The following is a 24,384-nucleotide window of genomic DNA, read 5'->3' on the forward strand; positions in this document are numbered from 1 at the left end:
CGTGTAGCCTTTTACGTGGTGTTCGAGAAAATCACGGCACATAACGGAGGAGGCTTTGTAAGAGTCTTCTAAACGAAAAAAAGGAACATTAGAATAATTTGGCAGTGTCTTAACATGGTCAATGCAGACGTATTTGACAAATCGCCGAGAGAAATGCCGAGATTTCCACCAATGTTATTGAGATATTTTTCCTAAAAATGCACTGCATGAAATAGAAATTCCAAATTTAACTATAGAGTTATTTGCCAACAGGCATGAAAGGTTTTCGAAGCCTTCCGATGTTCTGACACAATCGGATTGTTCTCGGCATGACCCGCTATCCAAAAGAGAAACGTCAAAAGTAATCTTCACAATAGTCTGTTCCTTGACCCATTTTTTCAGCGTCCACTTCGTTAGTATAAATGTAGGGAATTCTTAAGATTATGTTGTTATTGGTTCAAAAAAAAGCAAAATATTCGTGACGTGAAATTTGTACTCAAAGTAGTCTATTTAACTTCAACAATTTAAAAACGTACCTTTGACTTAGGATTTTTCTCCTCTTCATCCATTATTTACATGCAGTAATCAAATACGTTGTTTGTATCTTCGAAATGCAAAGCTTGTAAACATCTGAAACAATTCTATATAGCGCGGACCGACCTGTTTATGCTAATACAAAAACGACACAGCATGGCTCCACGGCAACCGTTCTACACTAACTAGGCCGCACCTTAGACCACTCACTAAGTCTAGATTTATTTCCCAATGAACAACAGACGTGTCTTCTTTCGATATGTAACATGCTCTACGATCTATCAAAGTCTCTCTCTCTCTCTCTCTCTCTCTCTCTCTCTCTCTCTCTCTCTCTCTCTCTCTCTCTCTCTCTCTCTCTCTCATTTTATTTAAGTGTTTTGGTAAACGGAAGAGATGTTACTTTATGTCACACACTTTTATATCAGAGAGAGAGAGAGAGAGAGAGAGAGAGAGAGAGAGAGAGAGAGAGAGAGAGACGGACAGGTACATTTACATGTAGGCAAACAAACGGATAAATAGACACTATTTGTATTTTGTAAGCATACAGCCATAAGATAAGTCATGACATTTGACTCCCGGGTTTGTAAAACTTTGCAAGGCTAAAAGGGTTGTTCACATAATATTTCTTATTAATATCAAAAACTAACTCACAATGTTATACGAGGATTGTCCCAAAATTGCGTAGATAAGTAGCGTTATTCACTCAATAATGAAAATAAAAAATGAAAAGTTAAAATCAGAATAAAGAAATCAAAATCGTGACGAAAAGTACTTTCCAAAATTAAATAATAAAGAAATTAAAAAGAGGATAAAACTTGTTCATGCTCATTTTTTTCACCCATAAAAAATTGTTTCATTCCGTAGTAAAATGGCGACGTCAGCGTTTGAGGCGACGCAAAAATATCAACTTTTGTAATGATCTTTAAACAGATCTTAAGGCGATATTATATAAATAGTGCCTGTTTGGGAGGATAACAGTTGAAATTGACACCCCGAGAAAACCAATGTTAACCGACGCGAAGCGGAGGTTGACAATGGTTTTCGAGGGGTGTCAATTTCAACTGTTATCCTCCCAAACAGGCACTATTTATTTTGTTATACTGAATGTCTTAATTTTTAAGGAAATTTTACTGCTTTTATATAGGAATAACATGAATTCTACAGCGAACTGTACGCGCATAATTTTCGCGCATGTAACATTATATAAATAGTGCCTGTTTGGGAGGGTAACAGTTGAAATTGACACCCCGAGAAAACCATTGTCAACCGACGCGAAGCGGAGGTTGACAATGGTTTTCGAGGGGTTTCAATTTCAACTGTTATCCTCCCAAACAGGCACTATTTATTTTGTTATACTGAATGTCTTTTTTTTTAAATTTTTAAGAAAATTTTTCTGCTTTTATATAGGAATAACGTGAATTCTACAGCGAACCGTACGCGCATAATTTTCGCGCATGTAACATTTTTTAATGTTACCCGTTGCCAAGTGCGTTGCTAACGCTGAGGGTAATAGTAAATATTATTAACTGCGTCTTAACCAATCAGATTTCAGTATTTAACATGAAAGTATAACAATTTTTATTGTTATACTTTCATGTTTAATACTGAAATCTGATTGGTTAAGACGCAGTTAATAATATTTACTATTACCCTCAGCGTTAGCAACGCACTTGGCAACGGGTAACATTAAAAAATGTTACATGCGCGAAAATTATGCGCGTACGGTTCGCTGTAGAATTCACGTTATTCCTATATAAAAGCAGTAAAATTTTCTTAAAAATTTTAAAAAAGACATTCAGTATAACAAAATAAATAGTGCCTGTTTGGGAGGATAACAGTTGAAATTGACACCCCTCGAAAACCATTGTCAACCTCCGCTTTGCGTCGGTTGACAATGGTTTTCTCGGGGTGTCAATTTCAACTGTTACCCTCCCAAACAGGCACTATTTATATAATGTTACCCGTTGCTAAGTGCGTTGCTAACGCTGAGGGTAATAGAAAATATTATTAACTGCGTCTTAACCAATCAGATTTCAGTATTTAGCATGAAAGTATAACAAAAAAGATATAAAATTTACATAATTACTTTGAAATGAAATTTGTGATCAAATAGTCAAGCAACAAAGAAAGTCGTCATACGAGTAAGATGACATCATATGCATGGAGAAAAACCTCCAGCGATAGACAAACGTTATACAATAGTAATTGATGCAGGCATGTTTGTAAACGATACATCGTATATATGCATGAGGGGAACATGTTCAAGGAAAATGTTTTCTCTGATGTTGTTAAAAAATAAAACGAAGTATAAACCTAATAATTGTAAGGATGTAATCTCTCTCTCTCTCTCTCTCTCTCTCTCTCTCTCTCTCTCTCTCTCTCTCTCTCTCTCCCTTTAAAAACAATAAATAAGCAAAAGTACGTGCAGTATTCAGTATTGTTGATCCTTGCGGTGATTTAGAGGAACAACGATTCTTCTATATATGGAAGGTCTGTCGGCATACCTATGTCAGATGGTACCGACGATGACCAGGGAATAGGCAGAGGCTTTACGAATTAAACATGGTTTACGGTTGGATGTCTGTCATTCGTTCATAGAGTCAACACAGTCCGTGATTTTATAGAAGAAAACATTTTTATTGATTCCGGAAATATTCACTTATCTCCATTTCATTTATTTTACATACACACAAATGTGAACGTATGAACACTGTAAAATCGTTAATTATATGTAAGTATAAATATTTGTAAATGTATTTTATTTCCCTTAAATCAAGCTACAAAAGAGCAAAAACGTAGGCTAAGAAATCATTTTTTTTTAAGTCTCAATGGTTATCGCGAGAGCGCAAATCATTTTCTACATTGTAACAATTGTATTTCTTAATTGAACAGCAATAATTATTGCAATCTCCTAAATTTGATGAATGATTCAAAACAGAAATAATTTCCGTATCAAAAGGATGTCAAGATACTTGAATTTGAAGACGCCCCTTATTGGCCACTCTTTCTGAATTATAAGGCCTTACTTACTAGACAAATATCTACCTCTATGTTTTTTCTTTTTTTTATTTCACCCCAAAACTTACAGATTTTGATATGTCTATATAATGATCTTACGACATGTAGATGCCTCATTTGAATCTCTCTCTCTCTCTCTCTCTCTCTCTCTCTCTCTCTCTCTCTCTCTCTGGATGATGGTTAACCCTAACCCCAGACCGACCATGCAGACACAGGGAAATCGCTTCTGTCTTCTGCTTGGTTCCCCCCCCCCCTCCGATTTTGATGAGTGCCAATTTTGTAGTGGAGAATTTCATCAGGGAAAGTGCGATTTCTCCATTTCACGGGGAATGCCCCTGCTTGATACATGTTCATGTATCTTCCCACCGAGCGCCGGGTATTGTCATTTCGTCCGAAGGCTCTGTGGATCCGTGCTGCGAGTAAGTCATCGCTTCGAGCACCGGAGCAGACTTGCCGGACCATAGACGCAAAGCCTCTGCGGACAGGCCATTCTTCCCCTTTGGCCGCCGTATCCGTGGCGCCGGCTCGGACAAGACGAGCATCACCATAGAGCCTATGAGTCGGGCGTCAACGGGTACGTTCTGTGTTCGCTTCGGAGGCGGGCTACCGCACCCGGAGCCGGGCCCAAAACAGCACTGTCTTTGTGTTCCCGGTCCGTCCAGACTGAAGCAAACTTCCCCAGAGTCAGTATTAGGGTGAGGGTTAACTTGATTTGCTAATTCTAAAAAACTTTTTTTCAAGGTCAGGTTAAAAAAAATACATTAAGTTATTCGCATTCGCTAAATTCCTTTTCATTCAATTACAATTTATTGTACACGGGATAACAACAACCAATATTTTTATCGTAGTAAAACACATATACATGTATATACACTGATGTATCCACACGTGTAACACCTGCCCGCGCGTGAGGGATGGGGTATCTGGCTTTGGTGTGAATAAATGCAACAAGGGTTTGCAATTTACCCATTTACATGAGGCCATGAAGTCAGATGAAATATATATCCAAAGATTTTTTGTGTGTGGATATTTTGTTTTATTACTTACCGAACTTTATCATGTTTAATTATATTTCATAGAGAGAGAGAGAGAGAGAGAGAGAGAGAGAGAGAGAGAGAGAGAGAGAGAGAGAGAGAGAGAGAGAGAGAGAGAGAGAGGGAGGGGGCTCAACTTCGTTTCTATATGAGGAAGTTCAATGATGCACAGGAAACTATTTTAACGAACGGAAAATACACTAAGCTGGTGAACAAAAATTGGGTTTTCTCCGTAACTTGTCATCTTTATATTGCATGTTGTTCAAAGGGGGTTAATTTGCTACATGTGTCTGTACATGTATATTAATATTTTACAGTGGTATTTACTTTGCTTCCATAGTCTGTACTACATTTATTATCCATTTGTCATTTTTCACATGTTACATGTACATATACATGTAGTTGTTTGTTTGAAAAATTGTTGAAACTCTTAACATCAGCCGGAATCGGACAGTCGTCCGAATATCACCGATCTGAATCAAAATTTTTCTCAGATCTATGATAATTGATGAAGCGCTAATTGGATTTTACTTGGTGAATTAACATTTGGAGGACTACCATTCGATCGAGTGTCAATCGGGTTTTAGTACAACCGGATCGATCGAGTTGTACAGTGGTCCTAATTGGTGGTGGTGCATGTAATTTTATGTCGATAATCGTTCAAAATAAATCCTTCCTGCACTGGGCATTACTAGCAAATGTTAAAGAAATTCCGAACGGTTTATTGGTGCAGATATTTGTACCGGGTATACGATTCACGCCCATTCCGGTCAAGCGATTTCCCTTAACTTCAACTTACATGTACATGTATCGGGACCTAGACTAGCATCGTTTCCAACCACAATTACAGTGCATGGTAGTTTTCAGCGTCGGTGTGCTCTAGGTCGCTAAGTGTAGATGCAAATGTAATTGACGGCATTACAGCGCATGCAACTTTATTTTTATGGAGAAGAGGGATATTTTAGCAGAAACAATGTATTCTGTGCTTTATGTAAAAATGAAATCAAATGACACTGAGATTTCCAGCGACTTCCTGAAATCCTTTTGACATGTATGCCAGATTTAAAAGCAATTGCAAAAAAGTTTCGAAAATAATCCTGATCCTGATAATGAAATTCTTGCACTTGAATTGATTCCCAATGACCTTTATTTTGTAAAGGACAGTATCCACAAACAGAACTATTAAAAAAGTGAATGTTTCCACAGCAGCAAAGAGTACCGAGGATATGATTCACAGCAATTTACAAAAGAGAAGAAAAATTTATGATTAAGAGGCCCCGTCTCCATCATTAACAGGAACGTAGCATCGTTTTTAAAAGTGGGGGGGGGGGGGGGGGGGACAGACTCATCCAAAAAATCTTGACAAGCACCACCCCAAAAAAAAAAACGGAAGGAAAAAAGAAAAAAAGACACCTTTCCATAATCATTTAAATCCCAATCCGTGGATTTTACTGTTCATTTCCTTATTTTCAATTTTATTTTTTACTTGGTCCAAAAATTCTATTTTTTATATGTAAATTTAAGAAAAAATCATTGATGCGACAAAACCGCCCCCCCCCCCCCCGATACTACGTCCCTGCATTAAAACTAGATGATATCCCGCACAAGCTCGAATATTACATGTATCACTTACACATTAATATGATGAAATGCTTTATATCTAAATTTCTTGAATATTTAGTTAATTTTATACATATCGTGTCCAATTTTGTGTTAATAACTTTCTTAAACCTATTCCTTAAAATTAAAATAAAATTAACGCAATTGCAAAATGAAAAGTTATAGGAGAGGATAGGGTTGACAAATCTAAACTCATGATTTATGTAATGTACGTGGCCATAATTCTTTTTATGCAGCTGACTGAAAAAAAATATTTTTTTTATATCAAACCAGTAAGTGGGTATATATTTTGTGCATTGTATCTCAAAATTTTGTGATTTATGTCCCTTTTATTTTTATCATTCACCCAAATAAGAATTTCAAATAAAATACTGTTTTGAAAAAAAAATTTAGGATGGGGGGGTCACCCCCTCCCCCATCATCTTCCCCGTTTTGTGCATAAATAATTTATCCATATGCATAAAGACGTACATGTATCTACACCATTTGTTTATTGTTTACAAATTATGCATAAGGTGGACAATCAATCCGTCGCGCGGTACATATCTTCATAGCGGGGGGGGGGGGGGGTAGATACTGTCCCTGAATCTTTCTACTTTCCCACTTGAACAGTGAGCGCACCCTGAGCGAACGGTTTAGCGCACACTGAACGGAATTTGGTGAACGCTAATTAACGATGAGCTAACGCAGAGCGCAAGCGGAGCGGAAAGTGAGCGGTGAACGCACGATGAGCGATATGTCCATAGGCGTCGGAACCGGGGGGGGGGGGGGCTAGGGGGGGGGGGGCTTAGCCCCCCTCCCCCCACTTTTTTTTTCAAATTTATACCTAAACATAGCATGATAGAGGGTTCAGCCCCCCACTTTTTCTCGCAGGAAAGATTATTGTTCCAAAATTTACCTTGAAAGATTGAGAATTCAGAAGCATACTAGCCCCCCCCCCCCTATCCCCCCCCCCCCCCCCCCCCCCACGGACTAGGATTACAATGATTTTGGGAATTACTTTTTTCTCAATATTTCTGAGGATTAGTCTAGCCCCCCCCCCCCCCCCCCACTTTCAATTTGCTTCCGACGCCAGTGATGTAAACGCTTTGTAAACGCAAGAGAAACGATATATTTGGAGTGCCTCGGAGATTTTCTTTACATTGTATTTCGTCGGTAATAAGGACAAAATTATGGTGTTCCGATGGGGCCACATCGACCTTCGCACTTTCGCCTATATATGGCGAAGATGCGAGAGTGCGAAGCTGCGTAGGCGAAAGTGCGAAGGTGCGATGGCAAGGGAGCGAAAGTGCGAAGATGCGATTGCGAAGCGCAAAGATGCGAAGGCGAGAATGCGAAGTTGCAAAGGCGAAGGAGCGATACTACAATCGCTCTTCGCCTTCGCAACTTCGAACTCTCGCCTTCGCGTCTTCGCACTTTCGCCCTCGCCTTTTTATCATTGTGGAGCTCACTATCGTATAAAGACAATTTTAGCTCTATAAAATGTCATCTGAGGCAAAAGACGAACTTTTTAGAATTTATTTTCAACAACCTCTGCATTTTACTGTGTCTCGCATGCACAAAGACCGTTTCTTTCATTTTGGAGTTCCGAATGAAAATTGACTGAACGATAAGTGAACGCTGAACGAACGGTGAACGCTTTGTGAACGCACAATGAACGAACTATGAGAGCTTAGTGAACGGTGAGCGCGAACGGAGCGGAGCGGAGAGCGCAAGTGAACGCACATTGAGCGCACTTTGAGCGCACAGTGAACACACGAAAAAAATGGGAAAGTAGAACGTTTCAGGGTTTGTAACAAGGACAATTTTTTGATCATATCTAAATTTGCATGTCTGCAAAAGGTGGGTGGAGGTTCCAAGCGCTAGTTTCAGTAAATTTACTCTGTTATTGTATTCAAATTAAATTCATTCTTCCCAATCCACGCATGACTTGTGCTACATACATTGAGTACAAAATCCGTTTTCTAAATTTTAAGAAGATTCCCTGTCTAATATTTACATGTACATGTAGATCTAAGTAAGCTTTTGCAATTTCCATTTTATGAAAAAAAACTTATTTGCGGCAAATTATATCTGATCGAAAATAACATTTATAGATCCAAATAATCATATGGTGTGATAAAACAATACACGCAATTTAAATTTGATATAAACATGATAAGTATTATGACATGTATTCATATATACATGTATTTGCATGTACACACCATTGTCTACATTTACCTGGATAAGAAATGCAAGAAACAAATATAATTTTAAAATATCAGATCATGTGAAGAATTGAAAGTTTATACACTATGCAGAGACCATTCCTATTTTTCTGCTTTGAAAACCCCTATCTATCCCTATACACTGTATATGATTTAGTATACATAAGACAGCTTCGGTTTACTTCTAAGTTTCGTCTTAGGGTGGTCATAAGATATGTCTTAAGACATCCTACATCTAGGACATGTCGTAATATAGATTATAAGATACTTTCATGAACATTGCCACTGCAGCTGGGTTTTTTTTGTTTTTGTTTTTTTGGCTATTGGCAAAATGTCTAAATTAATAAGTATAGATAAATGATCAGCACGTTATACAGTAGTTAACTAGCAGCGAAAGAAACAAAATTATGTGAACTCTCTCTCTCTCTCTCTCTCTCTCTCTCTCTCTCTCTCTCTCTCTCAATATTCAGGCGCGAATTCAGGATTTTTGGTTTTAAAAAGGGAAATACACATGTACATGTATGTGAAAAATGTGCATGAAGATAGAACTAAACATTTGGGGTGGCAACGGTAGGAGAAAGCGTTGTATACTATACTGGTATATTCCTATATTCCCGAGGATGGTTGGGGGGGGGGGGGGGGGGTCTAATTCAATACTACATACTGTTCATGTATGTACTCCTTATATCTCTGCAAGCTCGGATGAATTGGGAGGGGGAGGGGACATACCACTAAAACAACCCTCTATATTATTCTATAAAACTGCATTGTCTTTTGGAGTCCAGACTGCACTTTTTAATGCAGTGCATTCTGTATTATAAACTTATCGCGTACTTGCATATTTCTTATTACATATGAGGTGGGTCAGTCACGTTTTGTCCGCCGTCACATTATGTTCGCCGTTGCCTTTTTTTCTAAAAAAAAAAAATCGTCACGTTATGTCCACCGGTGGACATACGTATACATGTAACTCTGAAAAATACAGTGGCGGCGGACAGAACGCGTTCGTATGTGCGAATTTTTATTAAAAGCATCAGAAACAATTCTGTTTTTTGCGTGGGGAAAAGATTATGCATCCGTTTAATGCATATCTTAAAAATTAATCCAAATGAATGATTTATTCTCAGATTTGATATTTTACTCAAACTGTTGGATTTGATGCGACGGCGAATAAATAAAAAAGAAATAAGTACATCATTCATGTACATAAAGTATCAGAAGTTGTCCTAGGAATTTATAGACAAATATTCAGCAGCACATGGACCTACATGTAAGATGCGTCATACCCGCCTCTCGAAAAGTTCTTATATAGCTTCATAAACATTCTTGTGGGTGCTCAGTCAGTTCATCTCAATCGTATTTTTGTAAGGTACATACTTTTTTTTAATAATTGCTTCTAAGTTTTGACAATTATTCAACTGAAAAGATATATATTTATATTCATTGAGTTATAAGTCACTTTCCAGGAGCATGTTTCATTAGAACATCGCAACGTAATGTAAATTACGTAAAATTCAGCAATATCTGAGAATTTCAGAATAATTCCGTGCTAGAAGCTCAGCAAAGAGGGAGGTCTTTCATTAAATAATTACAAACACCTGTAAGATCACTTTCTTGGTCGGCACAGCGGGAGGCTACATTCTGTTGAATTCGCTAGGTCTTCATACCAGCGGGAGGATAAACATTGCTGACCTTGTGCAGGACAAGAGGAACCGCGTTTTGTGTCTCCTTATCTCAATTCAAAATATCCTCTATATCCTAGCGACCTTATTTTGTGTGTTTACAATTTGAAAAATATTATATGACCTAAATCCACCCTGAAGTTTTTTTCTAAAGTGCTAAGAATACTTAGTATATATTTTGGTTATATACATGCATATGTTTTCTTAGTGGCTTTTTTCAGCAATGTGACATGAGTGTCTCAACAAAAAGCGAAGGAACGCTTAAATATTGCTAACTGATTAATTCAAATAAATACAAAAAAAGTTGATTTAAACAGTACCCTTCAAAATTAAACATGTCTCTTTGTTATGATACTTTGTACTCAAAATAGATGAACAATCCGATTGATATGAAAGAACCCATTCCAGTTACCAGACACTTAATTCATGATAAGCTTTTAAAGCAATTTATGTACGATATGATGACTATGTCCCCCAAACTCTTCATCATCAAACAATAAGTAAATTCAGACACCCCCATCCTCAGTTTTTTTTTCTCTTTGATGCATTCAACTCTTTCTGTTTGATAAGTTTTCATTTGAACCGTAACGAAATGTAATTTAACGAAACGAAAACTATTTTAAAAAATCGGGCCCGCCTGTGAAGCGGAGAAATCGAACTTATCCGATGAATTCTCTGCTTCAAAATCAGCATTCGGTGTCGTAATTGGGGCGGCCAACAGTAGACAGGGGCGGCTTTCCTGAGTCTGTATGTAAGGTCATGATAATTATAGTTAACCCTTCCCCGAGAGAGAGAGAGAGAGAGAGAGAGAGAGAGAGAGAGAGAGAGAGAGAGAGAGAGAGAGAGAGAGAGAGAGAGAGAGAGAGAGAGAGAGAGAGAGAGAGAGAGAGAGAGAGAGAGAGAATTCTCTGCTCTGGGATGTCATAAAATTCCCACATAGACACATGTTAAAGTCAGCAAGATCGGCGAGAGAGATAAAGAAAGGAACAAAAAGTTCATAGATAATTTGCACAGAGAGAGAGAGAGAGAGAGAGAGAGAGAGAGAGAGAGAGAGAGAGAGAGAGAGAGTATTGAATTTTCTGTTTATTCTAGGAGAAGAGTGTTTAGAAAATGTATGACAATTAATTGTTTGTAACGATTTAATTTTAGATTAAGATTAACAAGTTTCCCTTTAAGGTTACATGTAGTTTATCATTATGAATAGAATGCTGTATTATGGACTAGCGTGGTTCATAAAAGTAAGTCGGAAAAACTTGTAAAACAGGAACCAATGATCGCATAATTGAAAAATATTGCGCTTATTTTTAGCACTATTCAACAAATAAATACAGTTAAATGTAGCTAGATATAGTATTCTATTTATTTTGAATTTGAAATGCACGGCACAGTCAACAAATAACGGTTGCATAAAGACTTCCTGCTGTGCCTTCCTCTGAAACATTATACCATCAACCAATAGAAGGCTGGGTGAATGGGTCATTCACAGGACAGTTTACAGTACGAATGATCAACATTCTATAATAGGACATACGGATTAACAACAACGGAATTTTGAATTACCACGAAATAAAATGATTCATCTGTTTGAATAATGACCGTAATATTGGATATTGTGTGTAAAAGAGAAGAAAAGAATTATACATATAGATGCCGATGGTTGGATACATGAAGAAAGAAAAAAAGAAATAAAGACAACAAATGAAGTCGGCCTAGTTATGGTAAGTAATACAGTACATCAACATGAGTACTTGGAATTTTTGTGAATAAGTTACTTAACCGTGTCCACAATTAACTGTAGAAAAAGTGCGAAGTTATGGCGATGGCTAAAGTTATGGAAGTACATAAACATTACAAATGCAACAGCTATATCTGTATCATTGACCTAGCCTTTATAAAAGTACCTTGTAGCTAAGGCACGTAGCATCGGGGGTGAGGGTGGAGTAGGGATAAGGGTGGCAGCACCCCTCCCCCCCCCCTGCTTTTGCGCAGTAAACATTTTTTTAAATCTACATATAAAGAGGAAAATTAAAATGGAGTTGTCTCCCCCTTTTTGGGAGAATGTAAAAAATTAATTGAAAGGAAGTTGATATTATATAGATATGCTATGTTCTGACCTCCCCCCCCCCCCTTCCCACGGATTAGGATTTTTATGATTTTGAAAGTTCCTTTTTTTGCTTGTCAAGATTTTTTGGTTGAGTTTGCCCCCACACACTTTCAATAACGATGATACGTACCTGTAGCTGCTGTCATAAATATTAAGTGTTTTTGATTTTAATTGTTCTAAATGTAAGTCTTCAACACGCGCAAAATAAATACTAGACCTATAGATGACATACTAATGTCTCAAAACCACCTTTCTTCAAAGAGAAAAGAACGAGAAGGTGCAAAGGAAGGTGCACTAGTCTATCCCTTCGCCTGACGTAATAAATGGGTTGGGTTGGATATATATATGATATCAAAAAATATATTCAGCGATATGCTCTCCTTGATAATTTCCTTAAACATAATTGAATGATTTCAGCATCTGAATGTCACTTGCAGGATCCAACACGTTATCAAAGAGGAGATAAAAGTTTCAATGAATATGAAAATTAATTCTAAAAACTAGATTTATGTACAAATTAAATTCACTGACCATATGCAAAGTGGTGAACAATGGAAAAAATATGTAGGGATTTCCATTGAAAAAGAATAGTTAATCACTAGTGTAAGTATATACATAGCTATTTTTTTCTATAGTTTCAGTGCAGTGAAATTTAATTATAATATGCCTAAAAAATATTTTCTCATTTACAAAAATAATCAGGAAAAATGATGGGAAAATACCTAAGGAGACAAGAATGATCAATCAAACTAAATCATTATATTTTAACCACTCTGTTCGCTTAGCCAAAATAACTTACATGTAAGTGAAGTATTGTAATTTGTTCACACGTATAAATGACGACACTTGATCTGCACGCGAATTTAGCTTACTTTTTTCAGAGGTCGATTAACGGTTTTTAGAGATATTACGAGGCCTTTAGAGCAAAAACTTGTCTAGAGATATCGATGGTACTAATCATATCCACAGACCTTGTGAAAGTAAGCTTAAGATTAATGAGTTCAAAAATTAGCTTTAGCTATTAAGCCACGTGAATTGCAACTTTTCAGCACGTAAACAACTATGACTATCATTACTAAAAGAGAAGACCCAGAGACGACAAATTCATTCAAAGACAGCAATAAATAAGTAGGATTTTGCATGAATTGAATCGTGTTGCTATATTAACATGGAGACCCATATTATGATAAAACCTTTGCAGTACAAACATTTTTCTACCCATTTCACGTCCAAAAAAACAAATAACCGTTATAATTCGGAAAATGTGTAAAATTGATCGATGGAATTTTCATTCTCCGTGTGCGCCCAGATTCCCGCCGAATGTACATCTTAAGCGCCCACTTTCTTTAACAGATTTTAAATTAACATAGGCGCAGATATGATTTTGTTCTGTCACCTGATGCACTCAATAGGCCAATATGGTCATGCAGTGTTAATATACACGTAAAATGGTTGAAACTCTTCTTCTTTTTCTCTACTGAAACTGAATGAATTTTAAGAAAGACTATAAAGTCCAAAATTATGAATTCAACAACCACAGGGTAGGGTTTCTTATCGCAGGGTGTGGCTAGAATTCGCGTTATCGGATTTAGGAATTGTTTCTGCAATTTTCGCAACCTTCATATAATCTGTATGAATCATCAAAGTAAGCATACCCTCGTTTCTGTTTGTATAAACATCATTCTTTTAACAAATTGATCAAATGATTGTCAAAAGTAATTAAAAACTATTTAAATTACAATTTAATATACATCAGTAAGATGCATATGTATATATGATTTTTTCGTGCAGTCCGTGATTTTTCCTATGTCACTGTAGGTTTTGACCAATTGATAAGAGGGTTGAGTAGATTTCAGTTATGTGAGTGTCTACATAGCTATATGTTTCATAAAGGATGACTGCACTTGGCGCCGGGTTTTGGCCCCTTTTGGTCGCTTCTGTTGCGTTTATTTCTTAACCTAGTTCCACCTCTGTTAAAATTGTTAAAGAGTCTAGTCAATTTCCAACATGACAGTGATACATTAAGCTTTTTCTATGTTTTTCTCCTTATAACTTTCAAAGAAAAGAGATTTTTTGCTTATATGCCCTTGATCAAACATACGATTGATATTAATATCCATGAGAGGTGGAGCTGACTATCAGAATGGTACTAAAATTAGACTATCATGAATAACAATGCCATGTATAAAATTCATGTGATCACTCTTTCACCATAACCCTATCTATTCTATAAGGTACAAGTATACTATTTAATATGGTTTCAACAATTAGACCACGCCTATGTAAGTACATGAGTCTTTAAAAGGAATTAGACACAATTTTAGATGAAAATTTTATTTTTGATTTGTATACATAAAATAGTTATCTTGTGTATTTTGAACGATTTACCCAGATTTGAATGTTAGAAGTCATGTTACAAGCGAGAGACAGAGGGAAAAAATCGTTGTTATGTAAACAAATGCTTACAAATAATGTGAAGTAAAGAAATTACAATTTCTTTGAAAAAATAACTTGTGGAAACAAGATTAACTCATTCAATTGACTCATAAATAATTTTACCAACACCAAAAAGTAACATTAGATTGAAACATATCATTATAACACATATTTAAACAATAAAAAGGCTCAAGCTTTGTTAACAAAACATTTTTACCTCTGTAACTCGCTTGTAACTTGATATTGGACTTTCAAATTTTGACAAAGTATTAAAAACACCCATACTGATTATTTTAGACATTAAATATGACAAATTATATTTTGAGAAATTTGAGCTTAAATCGTGTCCAAGTCCCTTTTAATCAATGCTTGACAACTTAACGTTCCTGAAAATATTGTCCTAGTAAGCACACAGAATGCTATCTTTCACGTCATGTGATAGAATTTTGTATTAACAAAGCTACTTGAGGTGAGAAATCACGTAATGATTTATATAATATACAACATGCATCAACCCTTGGTTACAACGGGGAAAGCGGAAGTAAGAAGAAGCAGTTTTTTCTCATTTAAACCATGAGCGCATGTTTGTTTATTAATCTCCCTTTGACATAACTTTGATGATGCAAATATAAAACTACTGTTAAACGTAAAACAATAGACAAACATGCGCTGATTTTGTATGAAGTCAGTGTAAAAGTGGGTGTCCTTATTATTGTATGGATATTCAAGAAATCGTGATGACCCCCGCCTATAAAACAAATTCGTACTTGTTAACACATACTTTTATTTAACGCCATTACGTAAAGTTGCAGTTTAGATGTTGACCATTTCTGCAATTGAAAAAAAAATTCTTGTTTTAAAAGTTTCTTTTCTCGCAAATATCGCATGTCCTTAAGTGCAGTCATCCTTTCTGTTAAAATTTGAGGTAATCATACTCGGTGGGTGTAAATATATAGAAAATTAACAATTCCCTACCCCAAAACACTGCATAATATGTTATAAAAAGATTTTTGGACTTAAATGCCAGATATTTTCATAAATATACATATATGGTTGTTTGTATTTCTATTAAAGTGTAAGAATGAATACTGAAAACTTAAGCTATGTTGTCTAAAATTCAATAAACTGAATACAAGATGCAGAGGAAGTACATGTACGCAGAAAAAGAATATCACTGTGGTATAATCTGTATAATTTGATTACAATGTAACATTAGGTAGAGAACTGTGCAGTGATAAGTTGCAATATCTTTTTGTTTGAATAAGTGACATCGCCAAGTAGAATAGCCAGGCGTTAGATGACAAGTTGCCTTGTCAGTTGCAAGGTCTGTTGACGTTAAAATAACCACGAGGCAAACGGAATATTTGTATGTATTGAATGAAAGCTTTTTCGTTTGTCTAAGAGGCACTCGGTAGCTGCCATTATTACGTAATTCTTTCTCGCATTTCATATAAAACTCGGGTGAAGCGGGTACGGACTGAGACGCCTGGTCATGGTCTAATAAAATACAATGTGCTAAGGAAGAGCCGAATTCTGTTCTTAGATATGTTGATACGAGAAGTAATGCAAATTAAGTGAAATATGAAGCATTATACCATTTTTATTTTCAATTAATCCAGTACAATTGCTCTCCAGCCCCTGGATAATTGGAGGGGTTGTTTAGTTGAAATATGTATTTTATAGCCATCTTCATGAAGCAATACCTATGTAAAACTATCTTTCCAGCAAACAAATTAGGAAATATTATTTACAATCATGAGAGACTAGCACTTTTTAAAACATTTATTGATTACATATTGATTATTATTTATTGTCATTATTAATATACGAAACTGAAACTGAGTACCTAGTTTTCTTTATGCAATTTTGTTCGTTTTATCAACATTTTATTGATTATTTCAACGCATGACCTCTACATTGACTTTATGTTATTATATTTTTTTTCATTTTCACTGTACCTGAGCTGACAAAATCAAGTAAAATCATATGTGAAAGTTTATCATATAAAGTTGAAAATTTCTTTTCATTTTCATAATTATCCAGTAAAGTAATTAGTTTTGTACTTTTTTACGGATCGCTGTGTTGGTTTACACATAAAAACCTTGTGGCACCACCTCCATCTAGAAGCCTGAGGAGGAAAGACACACTATGCGTATGTCGATAATTCGAGAACTCTTTAAAACATGACCAGAGAGTAGTATCGGTGATTTTCTAAGGGATAATAATCAACGAATTATTGAAATGATGAGTAGTGACGGGGACTAGTTTATTTACAACACCGACCATCGGTGGAAATCCTCATAAGTTGCACCTAGGAGTTAGTGATTATAATTTTTGCTTTTATCTTTTATAATATAATTCTTTTCTGTCATTGATAATCCCGTTAAAAAGGAAAACGTATTTTGACCCACAGAAAGAGGAGACTCCGACAAATCTATATTTTTATTTGACTGATAAACAAAGTGTTTTTGAGGGATTTTTTTGTGTGTGCATGCACCAGCTATGTAATCTATTTTTGGTTAATAAGTCATGGTAGATCCACAAAGTATGTAAATCTAAAGTGAAAGTGCTTGTTTTTGGTGAGTCCAACAAGGTAAATTCATTCCACTAGTCTGCATCAGCGAAAACTAAAAATATGTTAATGTGATCTTTCTGGTGGATTCACCAACTTTCTTGTCTTGTATAGAAACTAAAATGTTGATCTCTTTTGGTTGCCAAGCCTGCTCTATTTAACACAGCGATTTATTAACAGATTCTAATCTTTTAAAAATTCTTGGTGAGTCCACCAATCTGGAACTCTAGTTACATTTCACATTTCGCACAATTTTATATTGGTGGATCCACCAAGTATTGAAATAGCGACAGCATTTTTCAATTTGGACAAGTTCCTAAAATTTGTTCAGTGTAGTATTTATATATTGACATATTATTGACATTTTAGAAAATTTTACCTCTTTGACTATTGGTGGAATCACCAAACAATGTTTGCAAAATTGCGTATTTTTAGGCATTCGAAAGTTTTTGTTTTTGTCAAATGTTTTATCATTGCTTTGTGGGTGGGTTCACCAATTCTTTGAATGAAATACAAAACTGTATGCAGACAAATTCACAATTGATTTTTGGTGGAACCACCAGGGGCTTGTGCGAATGAGATATTTTATGCTTTTCAAAATAGTAGAATCGCCAATATCTTATTATTGGTGGACCCACCAAGTTTATTTGAAATTGAGATAGTCGATGAATAAAATTGGTGGAATCACCAGGGTCCTGTGTATTTGACATATTTGATGCTGTTTTAAATAACAGAATCGTCATTATCTTATTATTGGTGGACCCACCAAGTTTTTCGTAAGTGAAACAATCGATGAATGAAATTGGTGGAATCACAAATATTATGACTGTCATTGTGGAATATGAAGGTTTAAAGGTACTGTAAAATGTGCTTTTGTGTAAAAAAGATGGTGGGTTCACCAATTTATGTTGTGTTCAACGACCAAAATGAAAAAAATTAATGTTCATTTCTGTTTTTGCATTGTGTTCATTTTTCATTTTGCGCTGAAAAAAAGAGGACACGAATAGAAAATCCTCTTTCTTAATAGAAACAGTTATATATAAGAAAATCAGTGAAAAATGAAAGTTGAATCAGGGGTACTAAGGCCAAAAAAAATTTCTTCCAGCCATGGGCGCCGCCATCTTGGCAGCCATTTTGTTTTTAAAAAGTTAGTTCGATCATTGATTGATCAGTACTTATCGATGTTTGTTGCCCCTAAACTCGATTAAATAAGTTCCTATGTTTCAATAGAAGGTAATTCGAATTAAAAGAAATTAAACCAGATAATTTTCAATAGTGCTTCATTCAAGAAACACGACATGTTCTATGTATGTGTTATCAAATTATCAGATGGAAAATAAAAACATTAAGGTCAAGGAACAGATCTTTTAGATGCCGAATAAAGTATTTAATTTTATTACAGCAGCATTCATATGAATTAAATTGATAAACAATGAAAGAAGAAATAAAAAAAATAGTTCGGAATAACGTTACTCTCTTCGGCTATTTCCGAAGACAAAACTTGAACGTTTTACGTCTGAAATATGACGTCACAATGTAGACTGAGCACGCGACGTTTAGTAAAACTTTGGCTAATGATTTGAGTAGGCAACCAGGCGGATCCTACTGTGTGCGTTTCAAAAAAATTTTATTCTACAAAAATCAAACTGCACTGTGTTAAATCTGCGCTCGGTCCAACGGTCACACCGTTTACATATTAGTAAAGATGATTAAATAAAATTTGCGCTTTTGTTTATACCGAGCGCAGCGAGAGGCGGGCGAAGCCCGCCTCGCGAAGCGAGGATTAATGGTAACACGTATATATAAGAAAATCAGTGAAAAATGAAAGTTGAATCAGGGGTACTAAGGCCAAAAAAAATTTCTTCCAGCCCTGGGCGCCGCCATCTTGGCAGCCATTTTGTTTTTAAAAAGTTAGTTCGATCATTGATTGATCAGTACTTATCGAAGTTTGTTGCCCCTAAACTCGATTAAATAAGTTCCAGTGTTTCAATAGAAGGTAATTCGAATTAAAAGAAATTAAAATGGAAACCAGATAATTTTCAATAGTACTTCAATCAAGAAACACGACATGTTCTATGTATGTGTTATCAAATTATCAGATGGAAAATAAAAACATTAAGGTCAAGGAACTGATTTTTTAGATACCGAATAAAGTATTTAATTTTATTACAGCGGCATTCATATGAATTAAATTGATAAACAATGAAAGAAGAAATAAAAAATAGTTCGGAATAACGTTACTCTCTTCGGCTATTTCCGAAGACAAAACTTGAACGTTTTACGTCTGAAATATGACGTCACAATGTAGACTGAGCACGCGACGTTTAGTTAAACCTTGGCTAATGATTTGAGTAGGCAACCAGGCGCATCCTACTGTGTGCGTTTCAAATAAATTTTCGCTCGCTACGCTCACGAAGCTCACTGGTAGGATTTGTGCCTGTTTCTCATTTATTTTCCAGAAATTGATAAAATCGCCGACTCCTGTGGTTAAATCTGCGCTCGGTCCAACGGTCACACCGTTTACATATTATCTCTAGTTTTGTTGTGTTTTTAAATATTTTCTAAGTACAAACGATCTGTCGGCTCCAAACTTGCCCTGTATTACTTGTGTCTAACGTCCGTCTTACCGAAATGTGTCGTTCAACATTTTGACGTCCATTGATATCGTTCGGGGTTTTTTTTTCACTTATTGTCATCATACTTGTTCAAATATTTTCAATGTTGTTTAACTACTTATTCACAAAACGCATTTCTCATCGATTTTGTTAATATCATTTACTTCCAAAGCCGCTTCGGATTTATTTTATGGTCTTTACAATATTGTATCAGTTATTGCTGCGCCGCCATAAACGTTGACAACGTCATTTTATTACGCAGCACAGTTAAGGCTGTCAATAAACTCCGTTCAGACAAAAAGTACGGGAAATGTGCATTATGACATCACAGTATATTACAAACCTCGAAAGTACTTATTAATCTATTTATTAGTAAAATTAACTTATACTAATCTTTTAATTAAAAACAACAAATGCTATTACTTACAATTTTGATGTCCGTTATATCGTACATACTGAAAAATAAGCGAGATGTCGTTCTCGCTGAACTACAAAATATGACGTCATATGCTTCAAAATGACGCATTGAGTTAAATCATTGAAGGCTATCGTGCAGTTTTATAGCGAAGAAAAATAAATGTCATACATTAACGGAAAAGTATAAATGAATATTTTGTTTAAAATTATTATTAGTAGAATGCTACCTATATAGTCTTATTTTCATTTTGTTAAAAGTATGCATCGTATAAAGAAGCCACTTCGGTTTTGTATAAAATATCGTATATCTAAAATCTGAGTATCTAAATAAATCACTTAATTGCAAGGGCATACACTTACCTGATCCCGACAAACTTTTACATGTGAATTTGAAATATGCTATGTAACTTAAAAACTTCTACGATCCTTGTAAAATCTTACAAATTAATTATTTTTTAATGAAATTAACCCTGTGACCTTCAAAATTATTCAACATATGCATTATAAATTACGGTTTCTACTAACAAATATTCTAATCCTAAAAAGTTCGCACCGTTTTTCAAAATCTACGATATAACATCAAGTTATTTCATAATTCAGTTGTGAATTTTGACATGATTATGCCCTTGCAATATTGAATTTTTTAAATGACCTCAAAACCACAAATACATCTGCTTGTACCATGCAACTGCCATATCACGTGACCACTATGAACATAAAATATTGTACTGTTATATATATATTTTAGAAATATATTGCATTTGAGTGACTGTTATTGATTTTAAAAAGGACATGCCAGTTTAACTAAAGTATACATGTTTTCATCACAAAACTTTGCCCATATTTTTACTGACCGCCTTAACTGTACTGCGTACCAGTTAACTTTTCAACTTGTCACAAAACACGCTATAAAATATTTAAAAGTTTTGTTATAGCCAAAACATTTTCTGAGTAAATAAAAGGATTATTATCAAATATCAGTGTATGTTTTATCTAAAAAAAAATTTCATTCGAAAAGTACTTTTCCGCCCAATTTTCAATTCATGATTTTAACTTTTTGTTTTTGACATTGCGCCGCATGTCGAATTTCTTATCTAACATGCTTTCATTTCACTAATTTTATATCAAACAATATTTAATTTTAAAACATTATTTGAATGCAAATTTCTTGAACCCTTTGTGGCACAAATTTCATCTTCCTTTGTCTTCGATTAACTGAATAACGCCACTTGTCTACGCTATTTTGGGACAACCCTCGTACATGTTTATCTGCAGCAACAAATCGTCACTGATCGGCTGAGTACTTTAAGTCAAGTTTCATCATGATTTGTTCATCATATTTGTGTTTATTGTATTTATAAAACATAAAATGTGTCAAATTTAAAGATTATTAATTTTAACTGGTGTCCTTTAAAAGCATGTTGAAATTCCAGTTTCAGATCTCTAATATTACACATGTATACATTATATTTTAAATTCAACACTTATTTTGTGCATATTATGTTGAATAAAATAATTTTTTCACTTCTTTAATATTGTGTAATAACAAACTGTCTTTTTTCATTTTTGAAAAGACCGAATCTAATGCAAAATGTTTGTCTTGTTGTAACCTTTTTTGCATCTGTTAAATAAATAAAACTGTTATGGCAATTAAAGACTTGATTTTTTTTCATTTTGATTGTAGATTAATATAATATACATGATTGCTTTACTGTATACATTTAACATTTATAAATATTGCATATATTGTACCATTGATGCCAGAGCACAGAAAATGCATTGAACCAATATTTCTGCAATGTCATTTTTCTTATGCAAATGTATTGACAGAAAGGTGTTGCAGCAACATTTTTGCCGTAACACTTTTCTGGCAATATTGCTGCAATCTCAAGTATTGCCAGAAAGCTGTTGTCGCAACAATGTGTTGCAGCAAAACTTTTGCGGCAACATCTTTCTGGCAATATTGCCGCAATCTCATTTGCATACGAAAAACGTTACAGCAGCAACAATGCCGCAATGTTTTGCCAGAATGTTGCTGCAATAATGCCAGAATGTGTTGCCAGAAGGTCAATATTTAGGTTAGGGTAATAGAATAGTTACCAAAATATGTATGGTAATAGCTGTATCTTTGCACATATTTGTTTTTGGCTTACAGCTTTAATTAGTTTGGTTTTCTTGTGTGTATATATTGATTTCTTGTTTGTTTTCATGCAGGGATTGAAAGTACTAAAAGGGGAAACAACTCATATATTTTAGATTGAAAGCAACATTAATAACACATGCATGTAAAATAAGTTCCAGTGGTATTGTAATCAATATAACTGGTATTTTTATTTGTAATTTATGATTTTTCTTAGTAATTCATATGCATAACAAACCTGAAGTGACAAAGATCTATTAAATCCAACTGCACTACATTAACATGATAAGGCATTGGATGGAATTTAATCGATCAAAAAAATTTAAATAATACAGAGGTTCATGTTAGATGTGTAGTGACAATATCTATGGGTCATAACAAAAATAAGTATAAAATCTTCAAGATTTTGGGAAAAAAACCACTTTGTTGACATGCGGTTTCAACACTCCTCTTTTTGAACTCTCGGCACAAAAGAGTTTTAAATTGCAAAGGGAGATAATTCATTTTCCAAAAATGTAAACATTTTTGAACTTATTATTTCACAACAATTAAAAAAGCTTCCCCATCACCTTTTTACAATTTTAGATAGTTGAAGGATTTATGATTTTAATTCTATGCTTGTTAAACGTTGAGCTTGCTGCAATTTTTTTTATATAATACTGCAGTAAAAATGGCTTATTTTGATAAAAAATTAAGTTTGGGTCGAGTTTCCATGGAAACTGGTCAGTATATAGACAATTTAGCATGTGCATTTTAGATAGTTTAATAAGGTCTACATTCTGAATTTTTTTTGGCAAAATCCGTTTCTATGCGTGCCTAAAAAGGTTAAATGCTTACAGAGAATGGCTCTTAAATTTTACAAGAGAAATAAAACAACATGTTTTTTAAGTTTAAAACAATCTTACTTTTTATTACAATGTTATTAAATTGAATGTGCAACACTAAACAAGTACAAATTAATTAACAAGATTTCCATATATCCTTCACTAAAGAACATAAACTGATACCCTGATAATAATCTTAAACTTTGAAATATCAAAATAAGACATTCAGGCTAAGGTGGTATGTGACACTTCCATACTGTGATGTAGTGTTTATCGAAATAAACAATAAGATCAAGTGTAATTTTATAAACAGTGTCTTTCTCGAAATAGAACACTAAGCGTAACGCAGTTGGTTAGAGGATTTGCTTTAAAACTCTAAGTCATAAGTTCGAATCCAGGTGGGGTCATTAAACCTTTTTGCCTTTCCAAAAATTATCAAGACATATTTTTTTTGCTAAATATTGTAAAATTTGAAAATTCTAAACCGTTGAAAGCATTTTTATTTTAATGTACTTTAATCCACATTAATATCGACAAATGTCCCATACCACCTTAAGGACGTTGTTTACTCAGGGTTGGAGTTCTCAAATTCGGATTGCTACATGTATAAAGTTCAATGGCATGAGTAAAATTTGTTTTAAACACTAAAAGTATTCATGAAATGAATTACTATTGACAAACCATTCAATATTTTAAATATATTATGGAATTAGGCTCAAACAAAGTTGGACTTTTAGCAAAACAGAGGAAACTCGGACTAAAATTTTCAGATTTTGTTTTTCACTGAAATATTTTAGGTGGTAATGTAATATTCAAAGTTCAGATTTTATTTGTTAGTCAGCATAATTTTGCATATTTTTTGTTGGTTTTATCTCACTTTTTCGTTTAGATATTCGAATGGCACACACTACAAAAATATTGAAAAATGCTTAAAATGATAAAAGAGATCATATCTCAAAATTTTGATTATTGACCTTATATAACTTTTATGCCTGCTGAGTAAGGTCAATATACATAGTTTAATGCTATAAATGTTTTAGTATTATCATCATTCATTTTTTTTTAAAATTAAATCAAAAAAGGGTAGGAATTTGAAAACTGATAGAGGAAATTCGAACTGGAATATTCATAAATATTGTGAATGAAAACTTGTTGCTTTGTGTCTGTTTAGTGTCACTGCCATTCATAAACTGTATTTC

The 24,384-nt window shown here is 34.6% G+C and overlaps 1 protein-coding gene across 1 annotated transcript in view; it reads left to right on the forward strand.

Moving 5' to 3' along the window:
• Window positions 1-24,384, forward strand: part of LOC128159408 (uncharacterized) — a 177,067-nt gene that overhangs the window by 75,658 nt on the left and 77,025 nt on the right. The window lies entirely within an intron of this gene.

This window comes from Crassostrea angulata, chromosome 8, assembly GCF_025612915.1.
Source record: "Crassostrea angulata isolate pt1a10 chromosome 8, ASM2561291v2, whole genome shotgun sequence".
In the NCBI taxonomy this organism is placed as follows: domain Eukaryota; kingdom Metazoa; phylum Mollusca; class Bivalvia; order Ostreida; family Ostreidae; genus Magallana; species Magallana angulata.